The sequence below is a fragment of the Halichoeres trimaculatus genome, unplaced genomic scaffold (assembly GCF_033239565.1).
Source record: "Halichoeres trimaculatus isolate MK-OKI-2021-1 unplaced genomic scaffold, fHalTri1.1 fHalTri1_scaffold_17, whole genome shotgun sequence".
Taxonomy (NCBI): domain Eukaryota; kingdom Metazoa; phylum Chordata; class Actinopteri; order Labriformes; family Labridae; genus Halichoeres; species Halichoeres trimaculatus.
In genome coordinates this window covers 19,710,492-19,733,466 of record NW_027437195.1, presented here as the reverse complement: position 1 = coordinate 19,733,466, position 22,975 = coordinate 19,710,492, and the positions used below count along the sequence as shown (strand labels likewise).

General features: G+C 40.9%; 1 protein-coding gene across 1 annotated transcript in view; it reads right to left on the bottom strand.

The window, feature by feature from the left end:
* Positions 1 to 11,488, bottom strand: part of meis2a (Meis homeobox 2a) — a 198,431-nt gene extending 186,943 nt beyond the window's left edge. Inside the window, exons 1-2 of the mRNA XM_074692248.1 lie at positions 11,176 to 11,488; positions 11,013 to 11,096 (exon numbers count right to left, since the gene is read on the bottom strand). The gene's annotated coding sequence lies outside the window, so the exon portion shown is untranslated. The remainder of the gene's footprint in view (positions 1 to 11,012; positions 11,097 to 11,175) is intronic.
* Positions 11,489 to 22,975: the final 11,487 nt, after the last annotated feature.

Below are 22,975 nucleotides of genomic sequence, written 5' to 3'. Positions count from 1 at the left end.
AAGGTTAAGAGCTTCTTTAATTAAAGATCAATACGCTTTTGCAGTATATTTCTACAGCACCAGAGGAGACATGGAGCTCTTTCCTGTCTACAAGTCAGAGTGATATACAAGTTCACAAGATATGTATGGACGGAGATCCAAAGAGCAAAATGAGTTCATTTACAAGGAAAGAGCAGTGACTGAAAGATAAGCTAATATGCTACATTTTAGCGATAAAGCAGGTCCACAGCTCTGCAGGTGTGAGCGCAATCCCCAAGATAGAAATCTATGAAGATCAGAGCTAATGCATGCTGAGACAATGCCCAGACAATCCTACAGGGTCTGCTGACATGTGCCTGTCCAACATGTCTCACTGACACACCTGCACAGTGCACAAAGGAGGTCAGCAGCATCGGTGATGGACGTGATCAAAGCCCAGACGCTTCTCTGCACTGCCACCGCAGGATTGAGTCCTTGTTTGTAAAAGTGTAGATGGCAGGGCCCAATGAGCACACCTTTACGCTCAAGGCGCCAAAGTTCCCCTCAGATCATCATAATCCGCCTGGATTATGTTTGACAGGACAGGGATCCTCCTGCTGGTCTCCACCCCCGGCCGCTCCAGTGTGCGGCCTGCAAAGGGTGGCTGCTCACAAAACCCTGTTCCTAAACTCAATCAAGCCCAACACAGGGAGTTGGATCTACTGTGTCAATTCAAAAACACTGTTTGCTTTTCAATTATGTTTCCACTAAATTGCAAATTCCAAAGGTTTAATATCTCGCACAATAAACATCACACCAACATGCACACAGAGGAATTATTCTATAAGTGAATTACAAGTGTATTTTCTGTCAAATACTTGTTTGTTTGTACGTAATAAACATAAAGGTCACGCTTGATTCAAAGAGCTTATTTCTGTTAATAAGTCTGGAGCTCTTATATCATTGATAACCCACAGAACACTGTAGCTACTGATTCTCACATGTTGCAGATTATAGGGAAGATACGAGGGTTGTAACTGAAGAAGGACCAATATGAATCTGATTTATTAGTCTGAGATACCCAGGGGACGCCATACACAAACACACACACACACACACACACACACACACACACACAGCCTATAAGCATTCTCAGTCTTTCCCTCACACACACAGATCCAAAGGAGTGGAGATGTAAGGGATAAGGAGGTCTCTCCTATCGACGCTGGCCTGACTCTGGCTTAACCCACTTGGGTCTCTCTGGGCCTGTTGACCAGTCTCTCCTCTAAACCCTGCTTCCTCTCCCTCCCACCACGACCCACACTCCTTTGTGGCACCAAACTAAGACAGGTTAAATAGTTAAACACAAGCAAATCCAGCACTGCCCTGTGGGAAATTTGCTTCTAATCCCTAACTTATAGGCACAGAATCAAAGCCAAAAAGCCTGAGCAACAAATCTGATCCTCCCCCTAACAATCTCAGGCCTCTTGGGAGGGCAGAGAGAAGCTCCACAGACAAGGCTGAGATGGATAAATACCTAAATGATGAGACAGTCTGGGGACAGGGGAGTAGTGTCTGGCTATGGCCGTTCACCTCCAATTTGGCATCCGCACAATGAAAGGCAATTGGGCGGCAGCCCCCACACAGCAGCCAGTCCTTATTATTATATGTTGAAGTGTGGCTTGGGCAATGATTAATGACAGTGTCAGGGTGAAAACAAAGCACGGCACAAGTTATCTCCAATCCACCTGCTCCTGTGGCCCGATTGGAAGAGAATGGAAAAGAGAGCGGGAAGCACATGGCTTGATAATGAAAAAGAGAATAGAAAGGAGAAAGAAAAGGTGGGGAGGGGCGAGAGGGCTGCATTGAGGGCATGGTGAAGGGTACATACTGACCACAGCAAGGTGACAACAACTACAAGAGACACTCTGCAGGTGTGTGCACTCCTGCACAAGAAGAAATTTACAAAGACTGATGCCAAAGTTTGTACGCTGCATGCTACAAATGCCATCTTATATTCAAGATCAAAATCACTCCCAATAACCCCACAGGGATTTATTCAGTACGCCTTTAAACTAGCCAAGTGCCAACTTGCAGGTAGTTTCCGAGTTTCCATGTATGTGAGGTGTGAACATGCAGCTTGTGGCTGGCCCTGGTGATTGATTTGACAGACAGAGTGGACTTTCATGGCGTCTGTGTTTGTTACATCCAGGCCCACTGTCCCCTGCTGTATTGGTGTTGACATTTATGAGACGTGTCGGAGGGGGCCTGCTAGACCTCACTAATGAGAGGGCTGAGGCTGCAGGCTGGTAGCACAGCCTGACACTGCCATCCAGAGGCTAGTCCAGGTAACACAGCTGTGGCTCCATGCTCAATTACCATGTTTACACTTGTTCCGTGTCTGTGGTTCTTTGAAGGTGTGCTCGATTGCACTGCTTACACTTTAGCAGAGAAGCTGCACGTAAACCAAGCTAGAAAACAAAAAAAAAAAAGATATGATAAACAAACAATTAGCTTCTGATGTCTTTTAAGGCCAGGCTCACACATCACAGCACTGAGCATGTGAGCTCTCAGGTGTGTTTCTGCTTTAACTGTGCGAGTGTCACACGCAGTCTTCCATTCAGGTCACTAAGAGCGAGGCTTAGACACTACACTCGCTGTAGGAGGGCACTGCCTACAGAGTGGAGCTGCCCTAGATAATGTCACGGTATGGGACTGGATTTTATTTATGCACACGACTCTGCCCTGAGTCGCTGAAGAGAACCTTAACACGCTAAATCATTTGAGTGGAAATGAAAGCTTCGATTAGTGACCTGTTATCTTCCAGAGAATGTGTACTACGACCAACGAGATTAGTTTATTGTTAAAAAATAAACGACACAAAAACCTTTGTAACAAATCCACTGAAAGAAGTCACTTTATTTTTTGCACTTACGTGAAAAGCTGAAGAAACATTTTAAAAAGTTGTATTTCGGTTGATGTGCTGACCAACACACTCTCTCCATTTAAAGCAGGAAATGAAAGAACACCATCCCCAGCTTAACTAATAAATGTCTTTACAATGAAGCCTTTGCTGGAGGCACATTGGACATTTTAGGGTCTGATGTACCCCTTAAGTGATACAACCAAAACCATATTGTGTAGAGCGCTTATGTGCAAGCAAACAAAGTTTTCAAGACTATAACTGCAGCTTTGAGGCAAAATACATTGAAAAGAAGTACAGGCATAAAAGAAAAGCTGTGGTTGGCACAGCAGAGTCAAGATCATGCTGATGTAAAGGTCAGAGGCCATCTATACTATACTATTACGAAGAAGGTGGCAAATGTAGACATGTTGAGGTTTACTGATGTCAAATCTAAGTTTAAGTCTTGATCAGGTGCAGGGCCGAGCAACCAGCAAACAGGCAACCCCAACAAAAGCTTTGAGAACATCAAGAGGAGATGAGATTTCTCTGTAAACAGCCTGTCAGTCATTTCCATTAAAAATGTTTTGTCATTCTTTTGTGAACACTTGTTTTGAGACTTCTCCAACTGTATGCTTTATTTGACAGTTCCAATCATGTAACACCGCATCTTTCAGCTGCAGATGTGGCAAGGGGTTGTCTTCCCTGTGTAGTTTTCCCGTAGCAGTGTAATCTGCGGAGGGAACAGTGGTGTTTTTTAATGAGAAGCCGAGGTCTCCTCTTCTTCATAACAGCTCCTGTCTGTGTGAAGCAGGGAGCAGCGCAGCACAGCATGCTCCGCTGAAATGTGGTCTGTCTATGTGGAATTGTTGGGGCCTCTTTGAAGTACTGAGCTGTGGCTGTTCCCTTTGTGTGTAACAACACAAAAAATCAAACCTAAAACCAAAACACCCATAAGAATACCTGAAAGGAGTACAATATAAAGTGCCATATGTATATGATGCTTTACACGTCTCCCCTTTGTTTCATCCCCTCCCCTCTGCCGTTATTATGCATGTCTTCTGTGAAGAGCTGCACCGCGTCTGGAGAGCCCCTTGAATGGAACTGTGAGGTACAGAGAAGCACATTAAAACCCTCTAAAGCTCTCAAACGAACAACCTAGGGACAAAACATGAATTCCATGTGGTTTCTCCCCTTGTAGTGCTGCAGCTCAGACGAGCTCACATTTAGCACTGGCTGCCATCTCAGACAGTGGGTCCAGTGGGATGTGTAGCTATGTGTTTATCAGAGGATGAACTTCCTCTTATAATCTGGCACATTTTCCCTGCTCTTCCCTCGCTCCTTTCCCGTATCCTTCCTCTCCCTCCCCCCTCCCAGACTGTAGTTGAAGGTGAAACAGCCGAGGTTCAGAGAGCAAGAGGAGCAGCCGTCGCCTCAGTCTCACAGAGCTCTGCTCTTTGGGAACTCAGGGTTTTGTCCCTGTGTAGACGCTGTGGCACACTTAGAGCTGTGCGATTATACGACTCTTAAATGTATGCCTTTACAAGAATGTGGCCTACATAGGATCTGTGTTATGAGACTCAACTACTCTATATTGTTGAAACTTCAGTATCACTTTTAGCTTTACAAGAGATAAAATGTTAAGTGAGGGAAAGAGCCTCTCAAATGATAATCAAAAATATAACGGTTGGCATCCCTGATATGATGAAATGTATTTAAATTCACTTCTATGCATGACATTGGCTAATGTGTTTTTTGTTCATTGAAGGTTTCTACAAAAACTGGTTCTCAGTTGTTTTTGCCAAATAGTTATTCCCAAATTTTCCCAAATTCTCCCCTTCCACTTTGCAAAAATACCTCTAACACACTATCACACTATCAATGGCGCTCTCTAGTGGACATTTTGCATCACTGGCCCAATGTTGTCAAACTTAACAACACAATCAACCCACAATTCACTTGATGTGATCATATTATCAAACCAATAAAACTGGATGACTGGCTGAATGTCTTTAAAGGGATAGTTCAGTTTTTCTGAAGTGGGGTTGTATGAGCTCTATGTGACCACTATGGACATTAGATACAGTAGAAAGTTGTCTCCTTTCCCTCAGTAAGACACAGACTGTAATCGATGGTGACAAGGAAATAGACGCTAACAGGGACAGACGGTACCAAATTCAAAGGCTATTTTCTCTGCCTACAAGAACTAAAATCAAAAAGTAATACCACAGATTAAGAGTACGCGACATAAAATATTTTTTAGGTGCATTAAGTCTTTGGAAATATAAACATTTATCCGGACCTAACTAACTGGTCATGTATCCTTCCGCGCAGCGCTAGTGCGCTCCGCCCCCCCTCCTCCTTTCAGCAGTAACACTCAGCATCTGTGGGCATTGATTCACAGCTCAGACATTTACACCACTGAGTATTTCCGACTCTATCTTGATGTCCAGTGTCCGTGGATGTTTGTATTCCTTTCAGTCGCCATCTGTGGCAGCTCTTCTTCTGTGTACTCCGGTTCACGCAGGTATCCTTCTGGTTCCAAAGTGAATGGGACTTCATTGTCGCTGTCATAGTCACTCATTTTGAATTTCCTACGCTGCCTCACAATCCTTGGAGCACAAACAAAAGAATTACGATACTTGATCAAACTTACACGAGGCTACAACCAGCGCCCGAAGCATAGCTTGTTTACATTCCCTACAGCTGAAAGGAGGAGGGGGGACGGAGCGCACTAGCGCTGCGCAGAAGGATACATGACCAGTTAGTTAGGTCCGGATAAATGTTTATATTTCCGAACACTTAATGCACTTAAAAAATATTTTATGTAGCGTACTCTTAAACTGTGGTATTACTTTTTGATTTTAGTTCTTGTAGGCAGAGAAAATAGCCTTTGAATTTGGTACGGTCTCTCCCTGTTAGCGCCTATTTCCTCGTTACCATCGATTACAGTCTGTGTCTTACTGAAGGAGAGGAGACACCTTTCTACTGTATCAAATGTCCATAGTGGTCACATAGAGCTCATACAACCCCACTACAAAAAAACTGAACTGTCCCTTTAAGATGCAAAAGCAAAAATAACTTCTTTTAAAGTTGAGATACAAACAAGAATGCCAACTACTGTTAATGTCTGTTGTTGATACATACATGACAGATGTACAGACATAGAACAGAGTTGCAAGACATGACTTTTGAAACGCTTGAAGCCAGTACAAGTGATTGGTGAAGAAGGGTTTCAGAGGGTTTTATTAAAACAAGACATTGCTAAACAGAGCTTCTTTAAAGGGGCTGTGAGGAGTTTCTAAGTGATCTCACAAAAGTCTCATTTCTAGATATATGCTTGATTGCAATCCACACTCTAGAAAGGGATGTAACTGTGAAGCAATGAGAGTATCAGCGCTAATATTACAGGTTACACGTTATTTCAAATGCCACTTGTTAGCTTCCCGATCGGGTTGAGCAGGGTTAATTATGGTATGTCCAAGTCTCTATGACAACAGGATCAAGGATCTAGAACAATACAAGACTTCTACAGATATTTGCTTTATATACTATAAATTGAACCAACCCTGACATTAACAGCTGTTCATATTCCATGCAGAGGGACATCATTTAAAGTTTGAACAAAGAAAAAAACTAAATACTTTGCCAGGACCATTTTAAAAGCTCTGAAATCCAACAAAAATTACCGTACATCCAAACTGTGTCATTAATCTATTGTCATATGTCATCTTTTGAGGCGTAATGCCCAAGGGGTAAACAAAACAAGATTTAGGCCTCATAAAGTTCTAAAGCCTTCTTTGAGTAAACAAATGTGGGCCCATAAAGAGAAGCTGTCATAGCAATGAAGCCACACTACTGCCAGTCCGTGCGCTTATTTGCATATTTTTTGGCAACCAAATGATGCATCATAATTTAACTGAAATCACAGCCCTTTCTACGGCAGAAGCTGGAAGACGTTGACTTAAGTCCCTCCCACTCGTGATTAAGTTTTTATTGTAGTGTATTAACTGACGTTATGTTGGCTTTGTGTCAGTCACATAAGCTTTTGCATGGTCAGCTGCTGGCTGTGATGAAGGCTGCCTTTATATAAAGTAAACAAATGCAACCTGTGCAGGCTGATGGAGTGTGGCCGACTGGTGATTCCACCCCACATATCAGTATTTGCTCTTCAACATCAGTGCATTAGTCTCACCTCAGAGCTGTCAAGGTTGGCACTTGCTTTTTGGAGGACCAGAATAGAGTAAGAAACTAACGGTGAAAACAACTGATGATGCATCTAGAACAACAAAAATGTACCATCCCTGAATTGGATCTTGCGATCATTACTTCTCAAAACAAAATTCAACAGTACTTAACCAACTATATAACCAGGGATGGGTACTAATAAGATTTTATTGGTACCAATGCATTATTGATTCCGCTTACAGGTTTTCTGTGTCAAAAACATTTCATTCAGGTCTCTGCACTAAAATTTTTCACTGGTTGCACCCTTTATTTATTTATTTGGATGCAGTAACTCTTGCTATGATTTTGCTTAACATTTTACCATAAATATGAAGTTTGTCTGCAACAAGCACTAGCTGACAACAGGTTATTTCCTTTATGTAACTTTAAAAGAATACAAGAAAATACCTCTTAAATAAAAGCAAAGAATAACAACTGACATGCATGTGTTAACATGTCAGGGCTATTATAGTTAACAAAAACATAATTGTTTAAAAAATTAAAAATTAAACATAAAACAATGCCTAAAATTCTTAGGTGAGTTTTCAGAACCTACTAAAATAACCTAAAATGATCAAGACAATTTCTTTAGTTTTTGCCTTTTTTTTTTTTTTAAAGGTCAAAAAAGGTCACATATGTGACCATAACCAACTAAATAAATGTAAAACTGGTCACTGGAGCTGGGTATCCTTGGACACAAATAAATAAAAGTAAATAATCTTTGTACACTGTCACTGGATCCTTGATCTTTCAGGTCTGATGGTGTCTTGAGGTGTTGAAAAGACCCTCTAAGATGGGGTTGAAGATGCTTAGATGCACAAATAAGTAGCCAAAAGTGCTGAGATGGAGGACAGTGTGTCGTCTTTCTGCCACCACCAGAGGGCAGGGTTAGCAGACACATACTGTGAATGGGATCTGCTGGCTAAACATAGGGGGAAGGGGCTGAGGATGCAACACTGCAGGCGGCAGAGGTGCTTGGTCCACTGCTCTTATTATCTTAAATGGATGAAATGACAGGATATCATTAATATTAACAGGACAGAGAAGAAACATAACTTTCCCTCATCAGTTTTGCTCTGCAGCTAAGTTGCAGCCAATGCACTTGTCCTAAGTTTCTCAAACATATGATACTCTTGGTATTTAACACAATGCATTGACAGATGTTTTAACATGTTGGTGGTGTAGCCACCCTAGCATTATATTACAGCTTAGCACAAATAGCACTTTGCATCACCAGCATCTTTTATGGTAAGTAAAGCCAAGATGTCAATCAATTTAACCTCTCCACCATAGTCGAGGAAATTCTGCTGCTGGCTGACTAGCGTGATTGATGTGTGGCAAGTCACATAAGGTAATGTAAAGAATTGTCAGCATAAAGGCAAATGATGACGATGAAAGATCGAACCAAAACATACCTAATTGACTCTTAACAGGAACTAGTTTTTGATACCTATCCCTATGACCCATGTAACCTCTAGCTTAAAGACTAAAAGTTAATCTGAGGTCAAAAACAGAGTTATGTTAGTGTTGGATGACTCCAGCATCAAAGCCGCACAGACAGCAGTTAAATTCATTCCTGTGAATCCACTTTAAAAAGCTCACGCTGTTTTTCTCAGCACCTTAAACAGAACAGCAATAAGATGTTACTCTACATCTGGCACCTTGCACCTTGTCCACAGTTAACAACTTCAAGAAGATTTCCCTCATCATTCTGACAAAGTTCACTCCAAACAAACATGCATGACACTATGCAGGAAGTTTGGATGTTTTTGACCGAGTATAATTGGCATAATTTTGATGCAAGCTGTTGATGGGATGGATGAATGTTTTGCCAAGATGCCTCAAACTGACAGTATTGATGCTGGATTTATAGATCCTGTGTGTGCACTGTGCATACACAAGTGTGGCTGCATACCATATATGGATCTCTGGAATAAACATGGAGCGATTTTTTCTAAGGTGGTGTGTTAAATGACAGTGACACTCATCCCTTCATGGTGACAGCATGAACGCATCACAGTGATCAAAGCCTTGGTAACACGCCTTGAGGAGACAGACGTATGCTTTACGTGTTAGGGTGGGGGGTTGGTACTCATAAAACAATTCAAATAAAAGTTCTTCTAACGTCAAAAAATGTGCTTTTCTCTGATAAGGCCATCTTCCTCCACTCTCTTTACTCTTGAACAACTCAACTTCTTTACGGATAAATCCTAAATGATATATTGAAGAAACCGCCCAAACAAGAACGCAAAAAATGAGCCAGAAAAAGTGTAAAATTGTTAGTGAGCATTAAATACTGTGTGGAAGACATGAAACAGGTCAAAATCACCTGGGGTCTACATTTGGAAAAATATGAAACAGAAATTTCCAGACACATTTTTCATTTTTTATCAATTAATCTACACATTGTTTTTTTAATGAATGTCTATAAAAAAAGGGCTGGGAAGTATGGCAAAAATATGATATCACAGTACTTTTGCCTCCGCTAAAGAGGTTATGTTTTTTGGGAGTTTGTCAGTTTGTTTGTGAACATAACTCAAACATGTAACAAACAGATCTATGATCTACAAAGTGCGATCCACATCCTGGAAACATTCTGGATACTAAGACCCGGAATCTGAAATCTTGCTGCAAAACAAATATATCTATACAAACAAAGTAACCTGATGCAACCTTATAAGAATACAGAATCTATTTTGTTTTGTACATCGGGTATGTGGCATTTTAAGCTGTATTTATCAACAAGTACAGATCTTGCTGAAATCCCTGATCTCAAAATATGAAGACCAAGCTGAAGTGATAAAAAACTGCGGTTCTTGAGGAGTCCACTTAGGGCTAGCTGTGGAAACACCTGAGACACCAAGCAAAAGGAAACTTCTACAGCAAACAGTAACAGACTCATAGCCTGGTTTCTGAATAGCTAATTTCTCTATTGGCACACTGTAAGGATGGGTGGGGTGGGGAGGTGCTACATTTGTCATTTTCAAAGTTACTAAGCTTAGGGGTATTACACATGATTCTGTGTCTGTTTCTGAGTAGCTTTGCAGTACCACTCTGGAACAGACGAGGGCAGTGTCATGCATATGACTGTAAGGTCAGGTCAGCTTTTTGCCAGTATAAGCTACCGTTTTCTATTTGCTTGAAAGACAAAGAGAAGACACTGGAGGAAATGGCATGTGTGCAGCCAGAAATGTAACAAGAGCGCACACTATGTCATCTATATGATGCAGAAGTAAAAACCAGGGTTCACTGCAAAGAGGCTGGGGGCCCACTTATGTAACTCATTTAACTAAGTTAGATTGTGTTCAGCTAAAATGGCTTCTGTTGAGAATACTCTTTGAAAACTCTGTATCATACGCAACGTGTGACGTCACAGACACTATGTCCTTAAAATATGTAGTCTTCGATGTAGACCTAACATTGTAAACCTGTGTTCAGGCATGAAAAGTTAAGTTGCTACTTCAGTTGGTTTTTATAATTTGAAATACATCCTGTTTCTTTTGTATAAGACTCAAACATGTGTTCCAAACCGGGGTTTTTACTGGAATTGAGGGCCGTCGGTCAGCAGAACATTCACCCAAAATTGCACCCACAATGAATGCATACTAAGGCTAAAATCAAAAAATAGAGCAAACTATCCCAGCTTTATACAAGAAACATTTCAGCAAAAATAAAAAACAAATAAACAATATTGGCATCTGTACAAATCTCAATGCCACTAAACAACGGCACATGCAGAATACCAGGAAAGGCTTGGCTTAAAATAGAAAGTCTGCCTTTGGTGAGCTATTGTACCTAATTGAAACGTTACACAGAGCGAAGAAAGTGAACACCACGGCGGGTGCACACTTTACAAAAATCCCAGCGAAGACAACGAATAGCAAAGAAAAATAGAAAAGCGTGGGTACTTTTAAGTTAAACTCACCAATAGCCGTCGGCGAATCCCTTTGCTAGCTTGGTAGCATCTTCTTCCCCCTCTAGCGACGATTCTGGACATTAGACATAATTTCTTGAATTCAGAAAAATGATTATCAACTTTTTTCCTTATTTTCCAGTATTGTTTGCAACTTCAATGGAAGAAAACTTACCAACTGGGGCACGAAACGTTCTTTTCGCTTATCTCGGAAAGTTTACATCTTTGAGTTTCTCAGTGCGTAGCCGCTATGGGCGCGTTTGGTTTTGGTTACGAAATGTGGTCACCGGGCGGTGCAGCGAATTATATGAGACTGAATCAAGTTTAGGAAGTGTCCACCGCCTATGTAACGTAAACCCAAAACTTTACATTGTGTTAATATGTACATGAAAGTGGCTGTGTCCCATGTTTCTAACGTCGTCTGCACTCAAGTGTCCAATACCTGTGGACAACACACCTGCTAACAAAACTCAAACGCGAGGCGGGGCGTTCACTCGTGACACCGACGTGTATGAGACGTTTGCGGTTCTACTCGAGAATCGTTAACTGCATCTCTCGGGGAAAAAAGCTATTTTCATTCTTTCGAAATTGGTCATATCCCATTTCTAAACAAAACTAGTGATGATGTTACGGGCCAGAATGGTAACCAAACTGAACTGAAAGACTACACTACCTGCTGGTGAGTAAAGAAAACACAGGTGTGCTTAAAGTCAAAGTGTGCATTGTATTTTAACGACTGATCCTGTTTTTTTTTTTTTTTTATCTATCAGGTAAATCAGACTTTTTTCTTGTTGGTTAGGTTTTTTGGTATGTAGGACTTTATTTGGTCCTCTTCTTAGATGCAAACAATTCATTTATCCAGACATGTATTTATAAATGTATGCATGAATGTACTGGCTATATGGAGCTATGTCTGTGTGTAAATATATGTACCTAACTGCATTATGAGATGCATTTACTACATTTAGAATGTACCCAAAAAGTATATTTGATATCCAAGTACACTTTGTTAAGTACTAAATTATATATAATAGCAAAGCCTTACTTGATAAAAGATAAACTTAAATACAGTTTGTACTTTTCAATATATACTCTTTTTCCTCCACTCAGTTTGTTTACTCTTACTTTCACTTTTCCTGTTATAGTCTTTCATTTGTTAGCTCTCTTGTTAAATTATTTCCTTGTTGTCTTTTTTTCTCATTCACCATTCTTTCCCTTGTTCCCTTCCTTCACTTGTCCCCTCTTATTACCATGTTCATCCACTCACTCCTTACCTTGTTTCCTCATTTCTTCATTTTCAAGTTTTGGCACTCATTTTTCACTTCCTCTTTTTTTTTTTTTTTTTTTTTTACCTCACCCTCTGGTTCACTCACCCACTTACTCCCTAGTTTCTTCTTCCATCACCTACTTATTCACTTTTTTTTTTTTTTTTTGCCTTTTTTCATTCACTTGTTTCTGTACTCACTCATTTCGTCATCCAATTATCCAACAGTTCCTTGTTTCACGCCCTTTATCTCACTTACATTCACTCACCCTCTTATTTTGTCAACCTGACCTCTCATTCTCTCTTTTGTTTGCTTTTAGAAATAGTACCCCCTTTTTTGGACTTGTTCAAGAATCCATCATGCATCCTGAAGAATAGGAGTATTTATATAGAGTACATACATAACAAACCTCTAAACATCATTGCAGGAATAAAACATTCATACTTTTGTTTTTCTGCTGTCATCTCTGTTCTGTGAATCAAATTCTTAATCTTTTGAAAGCAAAAAATAACAAGTCTTATCAACAATTTTTCATGGCACTTTAAACAATTTTATCTTTACCTTTCTTGTATTTCCAAGCATCACAACAGATGTTAAAAGAGCCATCAACCACCCATGCTTTGGCAAGACAAGAATTCTTTGATATTTATGTCATCAGCCACAAGGGGGAGCTAATCACAAGTCACAGACACAGGAAACGGCATTATTATATGTTGGTTGTTGCACAAGATGAACAATACTTGCAGTGCCACGTACACCCGCTTGATGGCAGTATTGTCCAAATAAAAACGCACTGAGACTGAAGGGGTTGATATTTCACCTAGCAACAAGGCTACTGCTTGTTCATTCACACACCTACATGGTTACACGTGATGCCCTTCCACATTCACATGTACATACAGTTCATTACTATCAGCCTTGGAACAATTTCACTTAAGACCTACATGATAGATAAACAGTGTCCCACTGCACACGTAAAGAAGAAAAAAATAGAGTCAGATTTAACCAAATATTATCATTGACATATCAGACAGATTCCAAAGGAAGATGTGTCACCAGGGCCTGTCACGCTGCCACATAAAGCCACTTTCAGTCTGCATGAAAATACATTGATTTGAGTCACAGCAATAAGTTTGAATAGTAGAATTTCTCTAAACTGCTTTGTGCCTTTTTCTTTCAGCTACATTGTTGTTTTCTCTCCCTTTCCATCTGTAGCACCCCCCACCTACAAATACTCACACAGATCCTGTTTATTTGTCCCATTGGAGAAAACAGTCCAGAGATCCTGGACGCTGTGCAAGAGAACAAAAAAGCATAGCAAAAATCAATTGGCTCTGCAAGTCTCAAGACTGCCATGCAGGAAATTGGCTCTGAATGACGGCACTATGTGAACCATCTTTTTTTTTCATAGTTCCTCTTTTTGATAAAATAAAAACAAACTTTGGTGAATCCAGAGTGCAAAACTGTTGGCTTCCTAGCTCCAAATCAGGTCAAGGGACTTTTGACCAGACCCTTGTGATTGGTTTTACCATGTTGCCATTCCCCATAAGGGAAGACAAGGTCAAGCTTAAAGAAACCAAGCATCTTTGCTTTCTGATACCAACAACCCTTATAAAATACTTGTTTTACTCAATAGTTGCGCATCTTTTTATACATGTGGCTTCCTGGCTTGCTGAACTTCATTGCTGACTTCATTGCAATTTGGCAGGACCCTAGAAATCCAAACTCTCTGTAGGAAACATACTAATTACTCCCAATCAATTAAGAGACTTCGTTTTCCGGAGTGCATGTGTGCTGGCGGGTGAGACATATAAACCACAGAGGCCAACTTCCCCCATACTTCCCAGGCTCTTTAATTAACTCTTTGATCTGAGTGCTGCATAGACGGCTGAGGCCCCGGTACAGGAAGAGAGGACAGTGTTAACATGTTCCTGTTAGGATCTATATTAAATTTATCTTTCTATTAATGCAAAGCATACACCAAAGACAGAGAAGTATGCATTCCATGCTTTGGTATCTACTTTAAATAAAATCAGTGCTATTTGATATATATGCAACTTGTGGATCCATCTAAAGATTGAATTCATGTGCTTAGAATAAACACACACCACTGTCTGGGGTTACTCACACTGTGTATTAGGCCTTGACTGTCAGTGAGGTGTGCTGGGATTTGAAAGTGGGTTAGAGTGAAGGGGGCAGTGTGTCTGGCAAGTTTTAAAAGGAGCAGTACGCTCACTTTGTTGGTTGGAATTTGCAGCACCATGGAACGACTTAATAACAATGCGTGAAGCAATGAAAATTACACAGTGCCTGCAAGAAAGGAAAAATTAATTGCTCTCAGGTTGCACTTTCGGAACTTTGGTCACTCAAGCACAGGCGTGCACACTCACATGCACGAAAGCATGAAAATGCTTTCACATCCCTAAAGAAGACAAGCGCATATTGCACACAGACACACAGGTGCATGTGGAGCCTTGGCCGCAAGCACAACCAGGGCCTAAGGGCTGGATGTGCAACCATGTGTTAGGGTGTGTGTGTGTGTGTGTGTGTGTGTGTGTGTGTGTGTGTGTGTGTGTGTGTGTGTGTGTGTGTGTGTGTGTGTGTGTGTAAACCTGTAGCTCCCCTGTTCTGTGCAGTGAGGAAAAGAATAGGGCCTGGGCCACATTCCAGCTCTGCCTCCCTGGGCGAAAGACAGTGTTCAGCATTCCTCTGCCTGCCTATCAGGCCAGGTGCATTCCAGAACACAAGAAACACACACACATTTTTTTTTCTTGAAAAACAATATACACTCCTCAAGTACACATTAATGTTCAATCACAGCTTCCTTTTCCGTGTAGGAATGTGTGATTATAGAGCCCAGCTTTGTACCAACAAACAGCATGACTACCAAATGTAATTTCACTAGTTTCTTAATTAACTTTCAAATCAACCACTTACATTAACCTCATAATTGTCACTTACAGTACATACTGTACATATTTCCTGTTTGAATACGTGCTACTTTCCTCACATGGAAACTATAAGTTAAACCCAGCGCAAGCCAGCACTGTCTGTTAGTGCTACTGCTGTGCGCCCATAGATGTTCTCTGCTTCTTTAATTCTTTTATGATTCAGTCATTTCTGATGCATGGATTTTTTTTCTGTTTGGAAGAGGCTGGAGCTATTTAAAGAGCAGGGGTTGAATACACTGTGGATGTACAGCCAGCCTCTTTTTGAAGTTCATACAGTGCTGCTGCGATGCACTGTGAGTCACACATGACAGTGCAGACGGGGGTGGAGATGGAGTGTGTACGGTGTGTGTGTGTGTGTGTGTCCATCCGGGTCTTTTTTCTTTCATTTATCAGGAGATTTGCTGTGCTTTTTTTGTCTTGACTTGACAAGCGTTATGAAAAACAAGCCAAGATAGTCGAAATGTGAATCAACCCAGTAAAGACTTTTCGCAAACAAAAATCTACACTGAGTTTTTTGAGAGTAAGTAAAGCTAAAAAAGAGGTTACTAAGGGGCATTTGCCTTATGAAGTGGATGGAGAGATAGATAGAATTATGAGGGAGAAAAAAGGACCTCACATTGATGCCTGCATGCATGCAAGTCAGTTTCATGTGCATGCTTGGGCAAATGTGAAGGCAAAACAACCCTGGAACAAAAGCTCCATTCAGAGTTAACGCGCTGCTTCCCTTCCACACTCTACAGCATCAGACAGAGAAAAGGGTTGTTGGTTACATGCTATTTGACAGGCACGGGACTCCATGCTTGACAAGCCGTGAATCAGACCATTACTCTTTGGCATTCCTCCCTCACCGTTCCACTTACTTCCCCTATTCTTGCATTCCCCATCACAATCCGCATCCCCTTTTTCTCCTTCCTTTGCTTGCCCCTCATCCTTTACCCTCCCTTTCTTCCCCTTCACAACCCCCGGTTCATGTCTGCTGGCAGCGCAAGCCAATTCCCGCCCTTCTCCCACTCACCCCTCCACCCCTCCTCAACCCACTTCTCATCCATTTCCATGTGGCGACTTTTCATCAGTGAAGTGCCTTCCTGGCCCGACTACCCCCAACCCACCTACTCCCTCCTCCTCCACCACATGCTGAATGGATGCAGCATTAAAGAGAGAGGGAGAGAGGGTTGAAACCATCCTTCCTTCCTCCTTCAAGCGCCACCCCTTTGGCTCTTGCAGTAGTGGTATGTTCCACCGCGAGGACTGCAGAAGTTGAGAGAGCACATTGTTTGTAATCTGGCATTGCAGGGGTCACTTCCTGACTCGTGTGTCCGCTCCCTGAGCCCCACGCCGATCCCCCCCACCCCACGCCTCCTCCTCCCTGTGTGTCCATCCATTTGGCCAAGTAGCCCAGGGCTTTTGGACAAACCCTGTTCTTCCCCTTTTGTGTAGGAAAGCTTCAACATCTGAAAACAATCAAATAATCTGGGCACAATGCGCCTCTTCATGGAGGGGTGCTTGTGGTTCCCAGATGAGCTGGGGGATTATGTGTAGGAGGCCATAGGGAAGAGAAAGAGAGGGATGGGGTCTCTACAGCAGCTGAGGGGGGCTGCGGCTATTGTTGCTAAATTTTCATAGCAAATTGTATGTGTATGTGTGTGTAGGCAGGATGTTTTCGGGAGCTAGGATGACATCCGAACACCCTTCCAAAGAGTAATATGAGGAGTCACGTCTGACTCAGAGGTTTCACAGTCATTGATTCCTTCTCATCTGATGCAGATGGATCCATTGCAGTTAAAGCAGCAGAGTAAGAAGTTGTCCTCTTTTTGTCCTTTTGAAACAGAATTTTTTAAAATCTTGATAGAAAATTCAAATTTATAATGATGAACACCACATGTCAAAGTAAGTGGACACAAAAACGTACCTCTAACGTGGTGGAATAGTTTATTAAAAGAAACCAGACTTCTGTATACTCAAAGTGTTTGACTAATAGGAATAGTTTGGTGTCTTTTGATGTAGGGGTTGGAAGACTCCAGATGGACAGAAAGTTAGTAAGTCTAGTCAACCTGGGATTTTCAGTTTATGCTACTGCTCTTTCTTAAATAAGTGACGCTCCAGTCACCTAATGACCTCAAAAACTGCAACATCAAGCTCCTGAAGTCATTTTTTTTGTAAGTTACAGACATGTCCACCCCAGTAGACTACAATATTAAACGGTGTGAACTTAATGTAAAAAAATAAAATTAGCTTTGTAAAGCATTTTAACATGTTTTCACACTTTCCAACTTTACGTTGGAAATACTTGGTGTTGCATGATTTCCGCTTCACTGGACACATGGTTAATCAGTTTACAGTTACAGTCTACAGTTTCATTTAGCAGACGCTTTTGTCCAAAGCGACGTACAACACAAGCAAGAATTTATCATAAATTACTGCTTGTTTGAATAATAATTTTTAAAAGTAATAGAATAATATTACTATTCACATGTTACTTTACATCATCTTTTTTTTCAGTCAGAGAAAATTTACTTGCAGTTGCAACAACTGACCACTGAATGGACCTCAAAGTAGTGGAGCAGCAGAGCGCACTCTAAAGGCTGATATGCAGGTCTACCATAGAGAGCAATGCATTTGGAAAGAAATGATTTTTAAATAGCTGTCCACTGCAGTCACCAGAGGGTTAAAGATTAGGTTAACAAATCTGCTTAGCAAATCATCTGAAGCTCAATAAAGACATAACGATACTTGTTTTTCCACAAACCTTTGACTGTAAAAAAAACATGTTAAGGGCCTGTGTCCACTAACAACATTTTTTAAGTAACTGTTCCCCAGTTTTTATTCATTTATTCAGGAAGGACAGGGTGGTGTATAGAGCTGGAAACAGTGTGAGATATGCCTCACTATAGGGAGTGAGATGCAGGAAATAGGCTGCAGGTTCAACTCGTACCCAGGCCACCCACTAGAGGGCTTGTCTGATGGGATGCATGAACTAACTGCTAGGCAATATAGCATTTGTCTTTTTTATTTCTATATTTTGCACTCGCTGAAGCAACCTTTGCTTTGGCCTCTCTCACCTTCTCTTAATGTGCTATTCAACCAGAAGTTCTGGGGACTTTATGCTGCTAGAATAACTCTTCAAGGACCTTAATACCTCATGTGAGGTGAGCCATTGTTGTCACTGTTTCCACCAAAACCTGAAGTAAGATGAAGATTATGTAAAAAAAAAAAAAAAAAAAAGGTCAGTAGTGTACAAAGAAAAAAAACAAGATAAATTGCACTACATTGCCAGACCAGTTGTTGGTAGTAAAATAACAACGGAGCCATTCAGCAAAATGATACCAGAGAAGGCAAAGAAAGTTTGCATCATACAGTCAACACAAGTTGACCTGTTAGCATGAAGGATGTTCAGACTGTGCAATATATGATTGTGCTTTGTTGTGCTGCAGATAGATTTGTTGAATCAAACTTAAGAGAGCTTGTGGCAAAGCCATTCTCAAAAGCTTCCTTTTCAAAGTTGATATTGTTAGTTCGGACTTTTCTTGGTTTTATTTGGTTGATGGTGGAGAGCATCATCTACACTGATGGGCACAAGTCGAAAAGTTGAACTGTTCTTGAGTGAAAGGGCAGATACTGAGGAAATGTTGTTGTTCTGAAGCAGAATGCTGAAAAGGTTCAACTGCATTGAATCTCTATAGAAAATATATGCTTCCACAGCAAAAACACTTGTAGTGGATACAGGTCCTTAACTAGCTGAAGCCCCTTTTTTTGCTAATCCTGGAGCTGAACTAGCTTAAAAGCTGTTAATGTTGTAACACTTCCTGAATTGTGGTGAATTCGTATTTTATCAACCCGTCAACTATTTCTTTTGATTTCATGTATTAGTGTTACCATCAAGACATTGTTATAATACTTTGATTATGTCTATTCAGCTTCCTTTTTCAAGACCTTGTCTTAAAAGCACACAAACAAGCATGCACGTGCCCACATGTGCACATGCACACTAACTTCTTCTCCTGTGTCTAGCCTGCTGTTCTCTCTCATCCCCATGAGAATGGTAAATAGTCATCTGTAACTTCCCTTCCAACATATTCATTAATCCCTTCTATCCTGTGGGGCTGGATGATGATTACAGGGAAGCCAAGTGAAGCCGCCCAAATAAACACCCCTCAGGCAGCAACAAAGGCCTGTCCACCTCACCCTAAACACAGCTTCCCAAAGCTAGATCAGGTTTCAATCAAGCCCACGCATAACATGCAAACAATAGGAAGTAGCAGAGTCTCAAGCAGTGAAAAACCTAACTGCGGCTGAAATCAATTTAGTTCTCCATTTTTTGGGGAGTTCAGATGTTAGTAACTATCAACAGTCTTGATAAGGAGAGTTTAAATCAGCAAATGTATGGGCTATCTATGTTCCTCTTTTGTCATATGTGAAGCTTCATAGATTGAGGCTGTCAAATGAAGCATAAAACAACATGCATTTTGTAGTGCTACCTTTTGGGTTTCTGTTTTGCACGAGGGTTAGCATAGAAAACAACACATTTCCCCTTTGAAAAACACTCAACTATTGGTTTTCGATGCTTATGTACTTCAAATCCTAGACATTTACAGAACTTACACAATGCAGGAGATGTGCTTCTGTCATGGGCTTTGCAGCTATAATGACCCACCATCTGAACCAACATCTCTGTGCACGGTCACAAGACCAGCTCTTTAGGCTTGACACACATTACTCATCAAGTTATCCACTACCATAAGACATTCCTGAAACAAATCTTGAAAAAGAAAGAAAGAATAATCTTCATGCTGCTTAAATAACATCAAACATTTCTCAACCTGCATCCAAATATGATTTAAAAATACAAGTTTTCTCCAGCTCCACACTGTTTTCATGCATAAAAACAAGTCAGAAAGTAGACAGAGTGAGAAGGAGAGTACACAGCACATAGTTAAACATGCCTGAAGGCCCTCACACTTCCTTCCCCTCTAGCCGCTACACCTTTTTTGCTCACCACCCTGCAATTAGCGTGCCTAAAAGTTTCAGGCTTCCGAGGCCAGGCCCACACTAATCATAGGTATGCATTGTTGTGTTCAGCTGCCAGGTCTTTAAAAATCAGCACCTCTTGTTCAGGCCACACCTCTTGGCCCAGGTTGCGATGAGTGCAGTTGTTCTCAGGGATGTCCCATGGACAAACTGAAACTTTACAGGTGTGTGCTTTTAAGAATGGAAAGCAAACATTGACAAAACAATGCGTCACGTTTTACTTTTACTAAACATGAATATTGTGTCAGAAAAGGAGGGCAGTAAAACAAAAATAAGGCAGAGGATCTTCAGATTAGAACATTTAGCCAGAGCTGTTATTAGCCATCTCCGGTCTCTCTCTCTAACTGCCCTGAGGTCTCTGCAGACTGTATGGCGGCAAGTACACAGACACTAAATTTCCTCTCCTTAGTTGCTGTACAAAGAGCGGCCTTCAGCCCCACTCTCTTGTGACCAGGGGCTGCTGGGAGCTGGAGATCACACCACCTGTGTTCTAAGGACGTCATCTGATTCAAGTTATTGTGTAATATTGGTCACCAATCTCTCATGCTGTTCCAGCTGAAAGTTGCCAGGAGAGATATTTATTATTTAGAGATCGGTGGTATAAAAACAGAATCTTCAAACTACCTAAGGCTATGGTGTTAACAGACATGCAAAAACAGCAACAACACACTACCTCGAACCTAAAAAGGTACAGGACTCAATGTAATACACACATAATATTTCACTAGTAAGTTTAATGTATTTACATTCCAAGTGTTCTTCAAATTCAGAAATAAAAGCTCCAAAGTTAAACAGTGCATTACAAGACAAATGAAAATATTACAAAATGAAAAAACACCTTAAATCTAAATCACATCAGACCCTGATCTAAAAAAAAAGTATGAGATTCAAGCTCGTGTTGGACCCTGCTGAATAACAGCTTGTGTTGAGCAAAAACATGTCCTTTATTCCGTGGTTACTTGCTGGCCATTTAGGAATGTCAGCCTGTTTACCATCTTCAAGAGAATTGAAATGACCCTGATTGCTCTTTGCAAGCAAAGCTAAGGGATGCCTTTGTTAGTTAAACATCCTGTTGCCTTGTTTAAGTACACTACAGTGTGTTGTGCTCGGTGTGTGAAAAACACAGGAAATGCACCCAGGCCATCCACATTTGTGAGATGAGAAAGAGGACTGACTTCCTGAACTCTGAATACTCTGAAGAATACAGGCATGCTAGTGGGAAAATTCATGGTTACTACTTTTTTATGCTCGGTTTCAAACAAGGGATACTTTATTTGAGCTTGGAAGCTTGATATTGACAATGGTAACTCAGATCAAGAAGGGAACAAGTGAAGACAAGTGGTCACATTTGGTAAGACGCAGACAGAGAGTCCTCTGTAGCTTCATTACCCAATGTCAGGCTTTTCAGAGATGCAGATCTGTTTGTGTAAGTGGGCTTACATAATTATTTTGTCATGCCTACATCTGATTGAATGTGGAGAAACAGGAGAAACCTACCTTTGCTCTCAGGATAGTGGCAGACATAAAATCAAATCCTAACAGAAGACCTAAATATTTAAGATGGCCCCACATGCAAATGTCTTGTACATGGGTTATCTCTATATAGTGACAGAAAGATGTTTTTATGGCAGTAACATAAGGCTGTGCCACAAGCTGTATGAAAGCCAGAGAAATACAAAGAAACTTCTCACACAACATGCTGTCACTATGACAACCAGGCAGAATCATTTAGCCTGATCTCCATTGATCGCCATTCCACACAGCACAGAAATCCAATAGCATTTAAGTCTTATGCAACTGGGCCAGTGTTTCACTTTGCAACAGGTTTTTTTTTTTATCATCACTTTTGCAGTTAAGACTCATTAGAGGGACATATGATAGGTTTCTGTTGGGGTGATGCATTTGGGGAGATGGGGGAATTGCAGAGTCCATTTAACTGTATGATTCAAACTTCTGGTGTCTATCTCCCTAACATCTATAAATAAAGCGACAGCCCAAATTTCCTGTTTGTGGCTTGGTTTATACCATGCTTAATCTCTTGTCCTTCAGGGCACAGTGGAACACAAAACCATTTTAAACTATCCTTTTAAAATAAACACGAGTTATGTTTCAGAACCCCTTAACTTAAATACCAGTTGTCAACCTTTTATCTTAATTTGTATATTCATTGGTTTACAAGTTTAATCTGTAGTATACAGACTGATCATAAAATAACCGAATCACTAAAATTTAGAGTAAAATATATGTGCTGCCTTGCACACAAATCTTCAGGGGATCTGATTGAATTCCACGTGCTGCAGTCCTCGCTGCTTTGCACATCTAAATGAGTTTCCCACAGTCCTACATTAAGATGTTAAAGAGAAGTGAGTAGGCGGTGGATCACGATAAAGCTGCTTAATTAAAGAAAACACATTAATTTGTTAATGGCTGAGCCCGACTGTCTCAGCTCGAGTCCTTCCTCCAGATTATTTTCTACTTTGCGTGCTATCACACGGACGCTTCCCTCTTGTATCAATGCGTGATTGAAGTGAAACTTCTTTTGGGAAGTGCGGGGACTACTTTAGGTCAACTTTGGAACAAAACATTCACAAAAGACTGCCCTCAGTAACATGAAGGTGTAATTTAGCTCAAAACACGTTACTGTCAATGAAGGGACGATGAAATGAATGGTAGTTGAGCATATCAGAATGCAAGAGCGTTGTGTTTTTACTACGTCGCGGAAGGATCTAATTTT